General features: G+C 35.5%; 1 long non-coding RNA gene across 1 annotated transcript; it reads right to left on the minus strand.

Moving 5' to 3' along the window:
• Positions 1-4,187: 4,187 nt before the first annotated feature.
• LOC145663777 (uncharacterized) lies at positions 4,188-12,313 on the minus strand. The gene is made up of 3 exons (XR_014127267.1): positions 12,256-12,313; positions 10,075-10,180; positions 4,188-4,441 (listed from the first exon to the last, which is right to left on the minus strand). It is a non-coding gene; the product is annotated as an uncharacterized LOC145663777 (long non-coding RNA).
• Positions 12,314-16,611: the final 4,298 nt, after the last annotated feature.

Consider the following 16,611-nt stretch of genomic DNA (forward strand, 5'->3'; position numbering starts at 1 on the left):
GGAACCAAATGACAACGCATTGGAAGTTCGACAAGTGTGAAGATTCCAAGACTTGAAATAGAGGGATTAATGACCAGCACATCGCTGTGGATGTTGGCTTTCTTTATCATAGTCTGTTGTATCTTCCTCTCAGATATCTCCCCAATTACCCTCAAGACGCTCAGTGAACGTTGTCTGGTTTCCATATGTGGTCACCACCTAAGTATAACAGACTAAACACAATATGACTCAGGTGTTCTCACGGAAAACATTAGACCGCTCGATATTTGAGGCGCCCGGTATCAAAAGCCGCCAAATCCATTTTTTATCGAAATTCAGTTATATATCGCTTCTTATATGTTTGATCCAAAGGAATTCCACGGAAACTGAAATTTGAATAAAAGCTTAATATATCATACTAAAAAAAATAGTTCCAATATGAGACTTTGTATGCGTGTAAATGGAGTTTAACTACATGTTTTGCGAGATTACTTGAGACTAAACGAAATGAATGTGGCAGATTTTGATACTAGGCGCCTCATTTGTACATGTATTGTACTATTTAGCTTAATATAATCACATTTCCTTTATTTATTTTTTATTTCTATATTTTAAGTGACTTACTCATTTATGTATACTAGGGTGGGCCGAGAAAACTTTTATTTTAAATTTCGATTGGTCGGGTTCCGAAAAAGTTGCCTCGTGTTAGTGGTAGTGAAAACACAAAATTTGGATACTTTTAGACATCTTCTTCCTTTGCCTCATGGGACTTGAATATTTTATAGTTGCAGCCATGTAACCTGCACAACACTACGAAGACAATTGTGCTGCACAGCTATAACCATTGGTTATTTTTCACACTGAAGCATTCTGAGGCTGAATATAAAACTCAAGATAAAAGTGAGGTGCAATATTGTTCCTATGTGGTTAAAAATTATAATCAATTAGACGAAGAAATTGTATTGATATTTTCAAAACACATTATGAATATAGGTAATGAAAAATTGTTGATAAACCTTCCCTTGTATCTCTTAGCTCGTCTTGGTACATACACTCCGAAACTCCCCAGAACCCACCACGAGGAAGTGGTTGCAAATTGAGTTCCACTTGCGCGCCCACTTGCTACCTTTCTGGCTCACTTACATTTGATAGTTCTCCTGGGAGTTCAATTTTGGCATTGTTTTCTTCGACACTCTAATTTTGTCATAATAAAGCTTTCTGTCCGCTCTACACATTAATGCTTACGCTTCTGTAACTAGTTTTATCATCCTCTCCACCGCTCGCGTATAGCACGAAAAATATCTAATTTCCTCAGAAGCTGTAGCCATCGTTATAATATTTTCTTCTATCTGGCTCGAAAAAAATTCTCTTTTTAATGTTGGCTTGGTGATATCTGTTGAGAAACAATCGATCATCTCATGATATTTACTTGCGTTAGTTTACTTTCGGAACAAATTCATGTAGACTTGATCGCTTTCTTTGTCGATACTTTTTTTTTATTCTTCTCCATCCTAAAACTTGGAAGTTCTGGTTCCTGTCGATGATCATTGCCAACAACAAGTTTTCCGGATTGGCAAAGTAAGCGCTGCAGCTAATCACAATATGCAGGATTCTTCTTAATTCCTCTGGAAGAAAGGATGCAGATCGAGCGAGTAGCCACAAGTGTTGGGTCCCGTTGGTGAGAGAAAGAAGAATTTCGCTTTATTTCAAAATAAAATTTGTGTAAATACTTTGCTGCCGTACTGTGCAAGCCAACGAAATGCTTCTTCGGGATCCTTGGTGCAAATATATAATCGGAGAATGCAAGAAGCTGTCATTTACCATCGGGGCATGACAATTGGTCCAGGCTTTTCCTTCAGAATGTCTGGAGGACACAAACCTTCTGAAACGGCTCGACAAATGTCCATAAGGTATTGCTGATCATTACTGAAATCTTCTAACACCATTTTGTCAGGTCAGTTCTGCGCCAAAACACACACACACCGCTGGACTGTGTATAAAATTATAATGTTTCCGACTTATTATAAAACAATGCATTACGTATTATTACGTATTATAGTCGTGTACTGATTTGTAGGTAATATATTTTCTGTTATAGCACAGCCGATTTCAAAATTGCTTGATATTAGATTACTCGTTTAACTTTTTCTTTATAATATAAACAGCTGTAAAAGAAATTGTTCACGATATACGTGAAAAAAGCTGCAATGTAAGGTTGACAACATATTTTTCACGCTGTATATGAAGAACATGAATTGAAACATAAAAATACAATTTTTCGTCTAATTGATTATAATGTTTAACAACATAGGAACAATATTGCATCTCACTTTTATCTTGTGTTTTATATTCAGCCTCAGAGTGCTTCAGTGAGAAAAAGAACCAAAGGTTATACCTGTGCAACACAATTATTTTCGCAGTGGCATACGGTTTGCATAGTTGCAGCTACAAAATATTCAAGTCTCATGAGACAAACGAAGGGGATGACAAGAAAAATAAAAAAAATACCTGGATATACTACGACTAAAATGAGGCAACTTTTCCGCAACCCGGCCAATCGAAAATTAAAACAAAAATGGATGTGCAGCACAATTTTCTTCGTAGTGTCGTGCAAGTTGCATAACCGCAGCCATAAAGTCTGATGAGACAAACAAAGGGGTTGACCAAAACAAGAATCCAAATTTTGTGTGTTGACTACCACTAAAACGAGGCAACTTTTCCGCAACCCCGCCAATCGAAATTCCCAAAAGGTTTTCCCGACCCATCCTAATGTATACTTGTTTCACGGCTACTTATAACACTGTTAAAAATACTTACTTAAAAATGAGTAAAATTGACTCAAATTTGAGAACATTGTGTTCTCAGAATAGCTCCGAATACATTGTTCTCAAAAGTGAGAATGTGTGGGTGTTCAAAATATAAGAACAATATGTACTCAAATTTGAGTAAATTTTACTCACTTTTGAGTAAAAATTCTCTTAAAAGCGAGATAAAATATTCTTAAATAAAATGAGAAACTGCTATTTCTCAAAAATAACGAGAACATATTTTCTCAAAAATGAGAAAGTTAACCGTAAAATGAGATGAATGTAATCAACATTGAGAAACTCTTTGTTCAAAAACTAGTAATGCTCTCCTCACAATTGAGAACATGTATACTCAAAAGTGAGTAGAAAAGTATTCGAAATGCTCAGATAGCCGCAAAAATGAGAAACACAAGTTCTCAAAAATTGAGAATATTTCCTCTCAAATTTAAGAAAAACTCTACTCAAAAATGAGAAGGGTTTTTTTAAAAAAATGAGTAAAAAAGTACTCAAAAATGAGATTTTATTAGTATTCAAAAATGAGAAAAAAGTACTTATTCTGCTGCTTTGCTGGCACAGGGAAAGTTTCCTGGAACTAGAAAGGTAGATTACTCTTACACTGCACTGGGCAATTTATAGTAAGTACGCCTTCTACACATTAATATTGAAGTTAAAACATTTTCCTCTTAAAAGTTGGAAAATAGAAATCAGTTTTTGAAAAAATACGAGTACTTCAAAAATTACTTCTATTTCCCAGCTTTGAAGATGAAAATGTCTAACATCAATATTAATGTGTAGAAGGCGTACTTACTATAATTTTTTTAGTGCAGTGTGAAATTCATCTACCTTTGTAATTTTGGGGAAGTTTCCCTGTGCCAACAAGGCAGCAGAATAAATACTCCTTTTCCTATTTTTGAATACTAATATAATCTAATTGTTAAAGTACTTTTTTACTCAATTTTGAATCTGCAAGGTTACATTTTTATGCTGATACCTGTTGTTTCCATAAATAGCATAGATGAGAATTTTAATTTAATCAACACACAAGCTTCTTGTAACTTAAACTGTTCGTGATGTTGGTTTGCGTAGTTTTAAACAAGTAAGCCTGATATGGTGGACAAATTTAATGTGCACTGGTTTTCTGGATGTATTCTCGTTTCCTCCTACTTTCTTCATTGCATCACTTCATTATCATTGCCTTCTCCTTTAGCCTTGAAACATAATCATGCGACGTTACACACACACACACACACATATATATATATATATATATATATATATATATATATATATATATATATATATATATATATATATATATATATATATATATATTCACACACACATACACACACAAACTTAAATGTATATATATTAGTTTCATTTTGATTAAAGGAAAATATGTTTGTACATTGTATTTTTTATTTGTCAAATAATAAACTAAGTCTATACATGAGCACAATTTTTATAACAACTTAGATAAGACAATGAGGATACATGAACCCTCTGAATATGCCTACAAAGTACTATGACAGATGTATGCATTCGTTGGAAAATAGTCTGTGACGACTGCCAATGGACAAGATAAACAACAGCTATGTTCGAGATCCTCCCAGAAGTTTTTCATTTGCTATAAATGTGTCTATGCCTTCATCTCCCTGGAAACAAAGAGATTGTGTAATTAGTGACAATAGAAATAAAAATAAAATGAAATACTTATAAATCTTATTCGTGTATGGCGATATCTCGAATAATATTAGTGTTGCTACGTTCTAATTTGAATTAGTATCAATTGAAATACGATAATATAGACTCTGGTAAAGACAGTAAAGAGAATTACGCAATATTTCTTCAATTAATATTGAAACCAGAAGTTGTAGTAGATCTACCATTTAGTGTTTTAGCAGAGTGATTAGAGTGGAAATGGAATATATTCTAGGGACGCTTAATCGATTAAAAAATATACAATGTGAGATTACTGTCTATGCTCTATAGTGATCAACGTTAACCGGAAATGGTTTATTTCTAGCACTACAAGTAGGTGGATCACATCCATTAACGAACTCCTCCGAGATAATTATCTAGCTGTTGATTGCAGAAAACAATTTTAAAATTATCTTTTGTTGAAGAGTTATTGAGCGGTGTAACGGACGTACTAAGCCAGAGGTGTTTACCCTTGCGAGGATGGCCCTCTCGAGGGCATCCTCACCCTCAAATTCCCTCTCAACCATAATGACGCGAGGGCGATGACAAGCTTGGACAGCGAGAGCGAGGGCCAACTGTCACTGTCAGGGCTAGAGCGAGGACAAATTCCCAACACGAAGGCGAGAGCGATGGTCAACTCTCTTCGAAGGTGAGGGCGAGGGCCAATTCACTGTGAGAATGAAGGTGAGTGAGGTCGGAGTAAAATGAACACCTATGGTACTAACATTACAATATTATATATATCCCACTTGCGTGATCCTAATAAACATCAAATGAATGACTCGTCTATGGCGATCTTTATAATAATAGTAGGGTTGTCACGTTCTGGAAGGATTAATATCAATTGAAATAAGATTATAAAAATAAGGAAATTGAAAGGTAACCAAAAACATTTCGATCTGTTTCATCTATGCAAGACAAGGAAACAATAAACCTGAAACTTAGTCATTTCTGCTTATGTGTGACGAAAAAAAAAAAAAAAAAGAAAGAAAGAAACAATGAATCACACCACAAATGCTAAGTTATATAAAATTTCACCGTTATTCGATTTCTACTTTTTTAGCAATTGTTAAACAAATTACTAGAATGCTTTGAGAACAGTAGCGTAACTAAGAATGCATGCCCCCCTCCATCCGCGAAAATGTCAAAAGGGCTCTTCCTGTTTCTACGTTCATGGCACACGTACAATTTATACAGTAGTAGAATTATTTTTCCATCTAGTCAGACACTACTTGCTAATATACAAAAATTGAACATTATTATTATTATTATTATTATTATTATTATTATTATTATTATTATTATTATTATTATTATTATTATTATTATTAAGCAATTCCATGGGACTAAAAAGCTTCTTAAAAGAAATAATTTCTAGGAATTAGGAATTAGATTTCTGGGCTGTCGGCATCTAAGGCCACGTTAGCCCATCCCGTATAAAGGATGACGTCCCTCAACGAGCCCACTGTACGATGAAATGGAAGGAAGAAAGGATTGGGAAAGGAAGGAAGCAGCCTGGGACCATTATATTAGGTACCTCCATCCCGGCATTTGAATGGTATGAATGAACGAAACCCAAGAAAGACTTCACTCAAGATGGCAGGTCTGAAAAAGCTGTTACACTCTTTCGGCCGAGTGTCCCCACCAGGAGTCGAACCTGGGACCGCTCACCTCAAAGGCAAGAGCAGAAATATTTTTTTTCCTAACGTTCACATTACAACTAACATATGAAAACTCGTCAAAACTTGTGGAACTTGCTCACATATTTCTAAACCGGCGTATTTTTTTTATTTTTTTTTCGGAGAGTAATTCGCTGACTACTTTCTCAATATCAACGTGGTGCCATTCTTCGCTTTCAGTGCTCAGGATTGGCAAAGGGATCAACCAATGCCGTAACTTTTGCGGGGGAATGGGGAAACTGCCCCCCCCCAATTAAGCTTCCAGTTGTTTGATAGGATTCATTTGAGTTAAAACTTTGTTGCTTTGTATGATGTGATATGAACAGGAACTTATAAATAAACCTTGGAATAGGTTTACCACATAACAGGAAAAAAAAAATGAAACGAAAATGTGTTCCGAGCCTCATTCAGTAAAATGTGTCCTATTAGAGCCCCAGACAAAATATATATTTAGTAAGACTTTCAACATATTGTCTCATTTAGTTAACTTGTGAAGCACCGTACTATTTTCTAAAGCATTGAAAATAGTTTAAGATGTTTCTGCTGCCCCACTATCTGAACGAAATACATTCCTTTAAGATGTAGCATATATGTAATCTGGATCTTACTTTAGTAAACCATCAACTGGCGCCCCAAGAAGTATCGAACACGTTTAGTAAGGATTTCACTTCAAATGCCATCATTATTCTAGGGGGCCTCAACTTGACATATTTTAGGAGGTCTAATTAATGTTTGGTCTTCCAAGAAAAAGCCCAAGTTACGGAGCTGAGCTCAATTTCATCTTCGACCTTGTTCTACGAATATAAAGTTTGATGGCTTTTAGTGTACTGAATGATCGCTCAGGATTGGCTTCGTCAGAGGCACAGTGAGATACAGTTGCAAAGAAGTACACAAATCCAGAACACTACTAACATAGGAAGTTATCTACGACTAAATAATTGGCTAATTAATTCCAAGTTAAAATTTCACTAAATTGTTTCTTCACTACTCATCGGAAACTTGTTAGTTGTTGCAACAAAAGGCGATACATTTTCCGAGTAGAATTCACTAAATCTATTATAGCTGGTTCCGTGATTTCTTTTTCCTCTAAGTAGAGTACTCTTGCAGTAATATGAAACCTGCAAAGTGCTTTTGAATGGAGTTGAATTTCAGTTTAGCGTCCCTTTCAGCAGCGAGGCTATGTGAGACGTGGACCTACTGATTAACGTGGAATCCGAACCACATGAGCTCCCGCCGGGAATCGAACCCGGGTCTCCCGTGCCAAGAGCGCATACGCTAACCGCTTAGCCACGGAGGAACTCTGCAAAGTGCTTTTAACATCCAAACATTATAAAGTTAAACTCCGAAACTTAAATACCAGGAGCCTGTTAGTTACGCCACTGCTTGAGAATACAGATTCTTTATTCATAGAAAGGAAACTTAATGACTACATATCAGGGTTGGCTGGTTTAAACCAATGTTTAAAGCAGCTGGTTTTTTCAAAAAAAAAAAAAAACTGGTTTAAACCAAATAACGAAAATGTTCGTAAAAGTGTAAGTGTTTGTAAAATCTGGATGAACACACATTTGTGGGTTATCACGTTTCACTCCCGTATATTATTCGTATTATATTCAGACCTAAATTCCCCATTCATTACTCAAAAAGATTATACTACAAAAGCAACTTTTTTTTATGTAAGTTTATAAATGTTTGTTTTGTGATTTTTTTTTTGTAGTTATTATTGTTATGTAATTGCAATCAAAGAAACATTCTAAAAATTGTTTTGTTTACTATTGATAAAATACATCGAAATGCCGTACTTTGTGTGTGTGGGGGGGGGGAAGGAGGGTCATACAGACCTTACGAGAGGCATTTAGTGAAATGAGAAGTATCTTCGATATCTATTTATGTATAAATGAGTCTGAGCCAAAGTGGACTCAAATAATTCGTATCTTTGTGATATGCAAATTAAGTCGTTGTATTTCTTTAATTTGGACCAATAAAAGTCATTGTTAACTAACTTGAATTAAATTAGTTCGTCTGTACTCCGTAGTACTTTGAAATTGTTCATATGTAATTCAGTATAATGGTTTCACTTGTGCACTGTTTATCTTTTTGTCCTTCTGAAATGACTCTTGAGAGCTATATTAAGAAGCATGTAAAGATCAGTACAACGTATTTTTATCAGGATTCCTTCGTGAGTGAGTCGGCAGACGTATCGCATTTGATGCCAATTAGTCCTGGTTCCGAGTTCAAATGGAGGACAATTTTTCTCGAATGTAACTCGAGAAGCAGTTTTTATTCCGCTTTAAGCTTATGTGACACCTCCCAGCATAACCCGGCTGTTGCATAATAACATCAAGGCGAAATAAACTTATTTCTGTCCATATATGATATGAATATATAGAGCAAATTATTTAAACCAAATAAACCTGGTTTAAACCAAATAAACCTGGTTTAAATAAAAAAAACTGGTTTAAACCAAAAAACCCGTTTTTTTTTTTCAATAAAAGCCATGGTTTTTGCCAACCCTGCTACATATACACATGACGTTAGAACCATCCATTAGTATGCAAATCAGGGGCGTCATTTATGGGGGGCAGGAGGGGGCAATTGCCCCCCCCCCAAGAGTTTGAGGAATACATATACGTTAATAGATTGCTTACTAATGTACTAGTACAAAACTTGAAACTCTTATGTCGGTGGTGCTCTTGCCCCCCCCTCAAGCGAAGTCTGAAATGACGCCCCTGATGCAAATCAAATTATTTATAAAACCATCCTTCTATTAAGATATTTCCAAAACGTATAACCTGGAAAGTAAATGTATTAACTCTGTAATTATGAAACTATGACTACAATTGAACGATAATGGACATATTCCTAATCAGGAAGGTATACAAAAATTATGTGTCCAATGAAACGAGTGACACGACTTACCTGTAGCTCTGCAATGACATATTCGTGGCTCCTGTAAGGTGCCGGCCTTCTCCTTACTATTTTAGCTCCTTTCTTACATATGTTTACAATTTGTGGTAGTAGAAATGGAAGCAAATGTAGTGCTCAATTGATCTATAGAGAGAAAATATGACTAAGTCAGTATATAATAATGTTTGGAATTAGTAGATATTGCTATTGTCTGCCAAAATATTTTTTGAAGTACAATGTAAATCACACTAAATTATTCAAAAACTACTTCCATGAGTTGAAATAAGGTTTTACTTAAAGTGTACTGCTTTCTAAAGCCCTAGACAATTGTTATATTCCTTAGCACAATGATGGGGAAACATTTTGGGCCGCAGGCTAAAGAAAAACGGAAAAAAATATAGGTGGGCCAATATAATTTAAAAAACAAACAACAGTGATTGTATCACTTGTAAAACCAAGCTCTATTAATACTCGAAAGATCATGAAGGGGAATGTGATAAATGGTATTGTGAATGCATTTTTAAACATTTCTCATAATTTGGCTGGAAGTATAATCCACTGATTCTCAGAAGTGAAGTTATATTCGTCAGGTAATGAATCACGTCGTGAGCTGGGTGGAAACGTTTAAGGAGCTACATCTAATCCGCGGGCCATGCTTTGCCCACCACTGTCTTAAGACGTGAAGATAATAAGCCAAAGATGTGCAATTTTGAGTTCATGTACGTTTATTTAAAAGGTATTACGTGTTTCAAAATACTGACTTATTTTTACTTTTCAAAGTAAAGCATATAAAAGCTACTATTTGCTGCGATTGAATTATAACAATAAAACAATGTTTGTGAATAGACACTATAAAAAGATAATGTAAAGAAAGAAAGAAAAAAAAACAAATGGGTGCTTTGCCAGAAGTAGGGTTGTGTTGATGACAAATAGACTCTTGTGTACATATTTATACATGCAACTTGAAATATGATAAATATACACGAAAACTTGATCTTACTCACCAAGAACTTTCTCTAGCGAAACCTTAAAGAAAATTATCACTGCCAAACAGATGACATTGAAAACAGACTCTGTCGCGCCGAACAAATTTTTAAATTCGGCATCCATCTGAAATATAAAGATTTAATTGTTATACAAATATATTCTATTAAATAATATATTTTACCTTTTTCTAGTCATGAAGTTCCAAAGTAGTTCATTGTCATAATGTTTTACTGCAATGTTAGAAATGCGCATACATAAATAATGTGAAGTAGCAATTAGACTCTTGTTAACGAACATCACTACTTAAATTGTTCTTTGTTATTCAGAAATAAACCAATACAATTGCAATAGTTTGTGTGTGCTGCAAGTAGCATAATTTGCACCCATTGTTAGCTAGTGGGGTGCACGGTGGCTCAGTGGGGAGCGCTTACCTCAGGTGCATGGTTTCCTTGGTACGATTTTCACCCAAGCAAGCTTGTGATAAACAACATTGTGTTCGTGGATTTTGTGGAGGTACTCTCGTTTCCTCCCACTTTCTCATTCTTCCATCATCATTCACTTGCTTTAATCATCGTCTCCCTTAACCTAAAGGCATAATCATGGGATGTTAAACTGAAAGATTTCACTATATTTCATTTTGTTGGCTGTGTGTATACTTTTGCAAAAAGGAAAAAGTAAATGAATAAAACAAATGTGGTTGGTAGCAGAAGCGTCATTTCAGATTTTGCTTGTGGGAGGGCAAGACCCCTTGATATAAGAAAATTTTGCGTTTTTCACTGACTACTATTCTACTCAAAAAATCTATATAAATCTCAATCTCAGGGGGTGCAATTACCCCTCCCTGCCCCCTAAATGACGCTACTGGTGGTAGTTCCCTTAATATAGCTAAATTAAAATTATTACATAACTTCTGTCATAAGTATTGGACACTCAACAAACAACGGAAAATTTGATAAAGTGAAAAGTTTGTGTCACTCGAGGGAAATTTTCTTAAAGAAACCTACGAACAGTGCCACCAGGTTCGTCCTGCACTGACTCGGTTAGATAGCATTCATGCTTTTTATTGCCACCTAGCACAAGTTTGTTCGTGTTTATGCCATACGTCCACACTGTATTTACATCGAGCCCTTCTGAAGTTAATCTGTATGTAGTACTGGAGCTTGTTATTTAGTGCTGCTAAAAAAAAAAAAAAAAAAAAAAAAAAAAAAAACTTTAACCCAACCTGAGAATGTGAGAAATGTGTCAAAACTTGATAAAACAGTCTGCTCGAGTAATGCCTGTGTTTTTTTTTTTTTTTTTTTTACATTGTAGCTTTTATGCAACAGATACGGAATCCGTATTTATATGGCAATCGTAAAGGAATTGCAATTTTTCAACTAATACTTCTGGTGGTCCCTTGAAATTTTATCTGTGCAAGTGAGCAGGCCGGTAGCCAGCCCAAAAATGTAGGGGGGGGGGGAAATCCAACCATATTATAGTTCATTTGCAAGCCTACCGTGAACATTTTAGGCAGGCAGTAAAAATTTAGGAGCCCGACCCCCTAGACCCCCCGCGTGGATACGGGCCTGCAAGTGAGGGCAAGGTTCTAGATTACTGGTCCCCCTTCCCATTGAGCAATAATAAAGACAGAAAACAACGTGCCCTGCGGGGCTCTAAACCGCCTTCACTCGCTAACGCTCGCTCGGCAATACTGTGTAGATTAAATGTATAAACTTTAGTAGAGAAAGAAACCAACCCAGCAACTAACCTACATGGGGGACCAGTAATCTAGAACCTTCCCGCAAGGGAGTTTTTTCATGTCACCCGCCACAGATCTTTTAGGGGACAATAAGAAGGAAATTATTAAAAGAATTGTATTTTAACAACAGTTATTTAGAGTGCAGCGCCAAAAGTAAACCTGCACGCCCCAACTCACCACAAAAAAAAAAAGAAAAAAGAAAAAGAAGTAAACCATTTACTGAATATATTGGAAAGTCGCATATCATTAACACAACAACTTTGTCTAAGATATAGAATGCCCAGAAGCATAGAGTGAGGCTTCCGGGCATTCTATCTGGGAACCAGTACCTAGAAGCATTACTCATGATTTTCGAAGGAAAATAATGGATTGTCGTGATTAACCGTCAATCGATTACAATGATCGCACACAAGCAATGTTGCATTCACACTTAAAACTTCATGTTGCTAGCAGTACTTACCTGCGAAATCCTCTATGATTTGTAAACAAACAAGTCGTCCATGTTAACTTTCTCTTTATCCATCCGCTAAGTAGTTCCTCCATCAGCCAGAATGAGAACATATAGTTCAGGATTATAAAGGACTTTTGTGCTCTTATGTTAGCTTGTTCGTACTTGTTTTCTATAATCTTGCATTTGCAAATTGTCTTTTATATCTCACGATATTCCATGATATATCTATATCATAAAACAATATTTTTTAAGACTACATTATTACTCGTTTTTGAGAACCAGTCTCTGACTCAAATATGCAACTAAATTTCCTCATTCTCATTTTTTGAGTTATTTTCTCCTCAAAATTGAGACTAATTTACTCAATTTTTTTTGAGTAGTAAAATGTATTCATTTTTGAATAAATCATTTTTAACAGTGAATATATACAAAATATATGAAATCGTCTCTAAATCTGGGCAAATAATAATTTTGTTCATGTTCACTCATCAGTTTTTTATGTTGCTCATTATTGTACAAGTTTGTAATCAGATACCTGTTCAGATTTTCGGACAGTAAAATAGAACATGTAATAGAAAAATGTGTAAGGAAGTATTTTTAATGGAAATTCTATGGAAATTGATAGATGTCTAGTTTGGTAATTGAAAACTAAAACGGGGCTAGTAACTTGGTACTGCAATCTAGTTTTCTTGAGAGCCAGCTAGTGATGAAGAACTGCAAATACTGTGAGTTTTGATCTTTGATGATTCCTTCTAGAACCGTCAACTACATATGTCTCAAGCATCTATCATAGTGTGGTAACTGAAAAATAAAACCGGGGCTAATGACTTGGTATTACAATCCAGTTCTCTTGAGAGCCAGCTAGTGGTAAGCAACGGCCTATACTGTGAGGCTTGATCTTTGACGATTCATTCTGGAACCACAAACTACAAAGGTTTCAACCCTCTATCATACTTTGGTAACTGAAATGTAAAACCAGGACTAGTGACTTGGTCGTTCAATCCAGTTCTCCTGAAAGGGACCTAGTGTTGAGGAACTGCATATACTGTGAGGTTTGATCTGATACATATGTTTCAAGCATCTATCATAGTGTGGTAACTGAAAAATAAAACCAGGGCTAGTGACTTGGTCCCCTAGTCCAGTTCTCTTGAGAGCCGTCTAGTGGTGAGCAACGGCGTATACTGTGAGGCTTGATCTTTGACGATTCATGCTGGAGCCACAAACTACAAAGATTTCAAGCCTCTATCATACTTTGGTAACTGAAATGTAAAACCGGGACTAGTGACTTAGTCGTGCAATCCACTTCTCCTGCGAGGACCCTAGTGTTCAGGAACTGCATATACTGTGAGTTTTGATCTTTGATGATTCCTTGTAGAACCGTCAACTACATATGTTTCAACCATCTATCATAGTTTGGTAACTGAAAATAAAACCGGGGGTAGTGACTTGGTCCTCCAATCCAGTTCTGTTGAGAGCCAGCTAGTGGTGAGCAACGGCCTATACTGTGAGGTTTGATCTTTGCTGATTCTTTCTGGAACCACAAACTACAAAGGTTTCAACCCTCTAAAATACTTTGGTATCTGAAATGTAAACACGGAACTAGTGATTTGGTCGTGCAATCCAGTTCTCCTGGGAGGGACCTACTGGTGAGGAACTGCATACACTGTGAGTTTTGATCTTTGATGATACTTTTTAGAACCGTCAACTACATATGTTTCAAGCATCTATCATAGTTTGGTAACTGAAAAATAAAACCAGGGCTAGTGACTTGGTCCTACAATCCAGTTCTCTTGAGAGTGAGCTAGTGGTGAGCTACGGCCTATATTGTGAGGTTTTGATCTTTGCTGATTCCTTCTGGAACCACGAACTACAAAAGTTTCAACCCTCTGTCATACTTTGGTAAGTGAAATGTAAAACTGGAGCTAGTGACTTGGTCCCAGAATCCAGTTCTCCTGCGAGTGACCTAGTGTTGAGGAACTGCATATACTGTGAGGTTTGATCTTTGATGATTTCTTGTAGAACCGTCAAATACATATGTTTCAAGCATCTATCATAGTTTGGGGCTAGTGACTTGGTCCTCCAATCCAGTTCTCTTCAGAGTGAGCTAGTGGTGAGCAACGCCCTATACTGTGATGTTTGATCTCTGATTACTTCTGGTAGAACAAACCAGAAATCTTTTAGGCCTCTTTCTTAGTTTGGTAACAGCAAGATAAAACTGGAGCTAACGACATGATCCTGTAATCCAGTTATTTTGGGAGTGAGCTAGTGTTGAGGAACGGCCTATATTGTGAGGTTCAATCTTTGATAATATCTTCTGGGACCATCAACTGCAAAGGTTTCAAGCCTCTATCATAGTTTGGTAACTGAAAAATTAAACCTGCGTTATTGACTTTGTCCTGCAATCCAGTTCTCTTGGGAATGAGATAGTGGTGAGGAACGGCCTATACTGTGAGGTTTGATCTCTGATTGCTTCTGGAACATCATCGGAGCATGATTCGTACATCAGTTTTTTTCAACCTTACTGCATCACTAGGTTACCGTACACACGGAAAATAAAGTATTTGACAGTTGACAAATTTTCTTTTGCAAATAACTCGGGAAGAAAAGAATTAATTTGAATCTTTTTATTGTTATTCATAGGATAGTTATTTTTTGATAACTTACCAAAATCGGTACTGTAGTAGGTTAATTTATTGTTGAGTTAGTCATAAAAGAATGTTGTCAACTGAAGGTTACTTTCTTTCGTATCTGTACAATACCGATAGGTTATCGTATAACATCAATTGGTTATAGTACTACATTAAATTTTAGATTTACAAAAAAATAGTTTTCTCAATCTTCACGAAAACTATTTATTGGGGTTTACATTCACATATATCGTTTTGTTCAGCTGATTTAGATCTATCGATTGTTATATTTCTCTTCTAAGGACATTTCTTTCGTTGAATACTAATAAAGTTATAGACTTTAATAAATTGAAGAAAATTGAGACTCAAGTCTTCAAACAACAAACGTTACCAGTTACAAGTGTAATATTTTCGACAAATATTTAAAACGAATAACATAACAATTAATATAACTTATAATTACATTCCGTTCCTCAAGCGATGGATATTTCATATACGAAGCTATTGTTCAATGGAATGTTTACAATAACCACTTCCTTGTCTGTTGCGCAGTTGTTAGAATTGTCTAAAGACATCCTGTTATGAAGGATATTGACGCATTCCAAATGCATTAAATAATGTTTGCAGCTGTCCGTGACTAACACACTTATCATAAACATAGAGCGCTTTGCTTCCTGCGCACAGTGGTATGAAATGCTAAAAACGTGACCGAAATTCAAAACCTTCTTCCAAGTACACAAAAATGGACATACTATAGTTTTTAATCTCACTGATCACTAACTTGATATCCAAATTGAAAACTTCAAAATGGTGGATCAAATTTTGAGAAAAAGTATAATAAGGTAACAAAAACTTATATTAGGGGTTTTCACATCACTGAATGGAAATTTGATATAAAAATGGAAAAATTGAATATGGTGGATACAATATGGCGTATCAAATTAATACATTGACATATGTGGTTACAATTTAGAACCATTTGCCAGTACTCTGTTTCCCAATGTTAGTTACTTTCTTCTTGATATCCACATATCAAGAAAAAGAGCTAATGCTTCATCATTGCTAAACACGTCCGTGTGCGAAGACATTAATATTACAGCTTTCATATACTACTGTGGTCTCGACGGACTTGAAGATAAAACGTCTTTGAAGCACTCAATTTTCTGGAAGAGCGGATAGTCATTTGTTTATCGTAAGCAAATGCCTTAACGTCATTTTTATTGCGAATTTCTTCAGTTCTTCTTCGTTTCGAACATTCGATCAAAGATAAAAATTCCGAGGAAGGTGGCCGATCCTTTTGTTCACTTGATGTCTTAGCAGTATTATGATATACATAATACGATAACATAACTCTTAGCCATTCATTATTCAAGTAAAAAAAAAAAAAAAAAAAAAACAAGGTCATACTTTCTATTGGGCTCTTGATATTTGTCCCTCATTCTATAAAATAAAGATACAATGCCTGTCTTCATATCGTCACATATTTTAATACAACGACCACTCCTAGAAGAGAGGTGATGTTCCAAATTTTCAATTATGATTTGTAGATCGCTTTACGAACGGTCTTTCATGGAAACAAATATTTTTTGCGATAATTGGATGATTTCACCTTTTGGACATAAAATTAATATAATTAATATTGTTAAAATATCACTTTTTGTATTACTAAATTACTTACCTTTATTCAATTCAATTTATTGTATATATTTCATATAAATTTCATATGAAAAATCACTAC

Source organism: Thermobia domestica, chromosome 11 (genome assembly GCF_964235325.1).
Source record: "Thermobia domestica chromosome 11, izTheDome1.hap1.1, whole genome shotgun sequence".
Classification (NCBI taxonomy): domain Eukaryota; kingdom Metazoa; phylum Arthropoda; class Insecta; order Zygentoma; family Lepismatidae; genus Thermobia; species Thermobia domestica.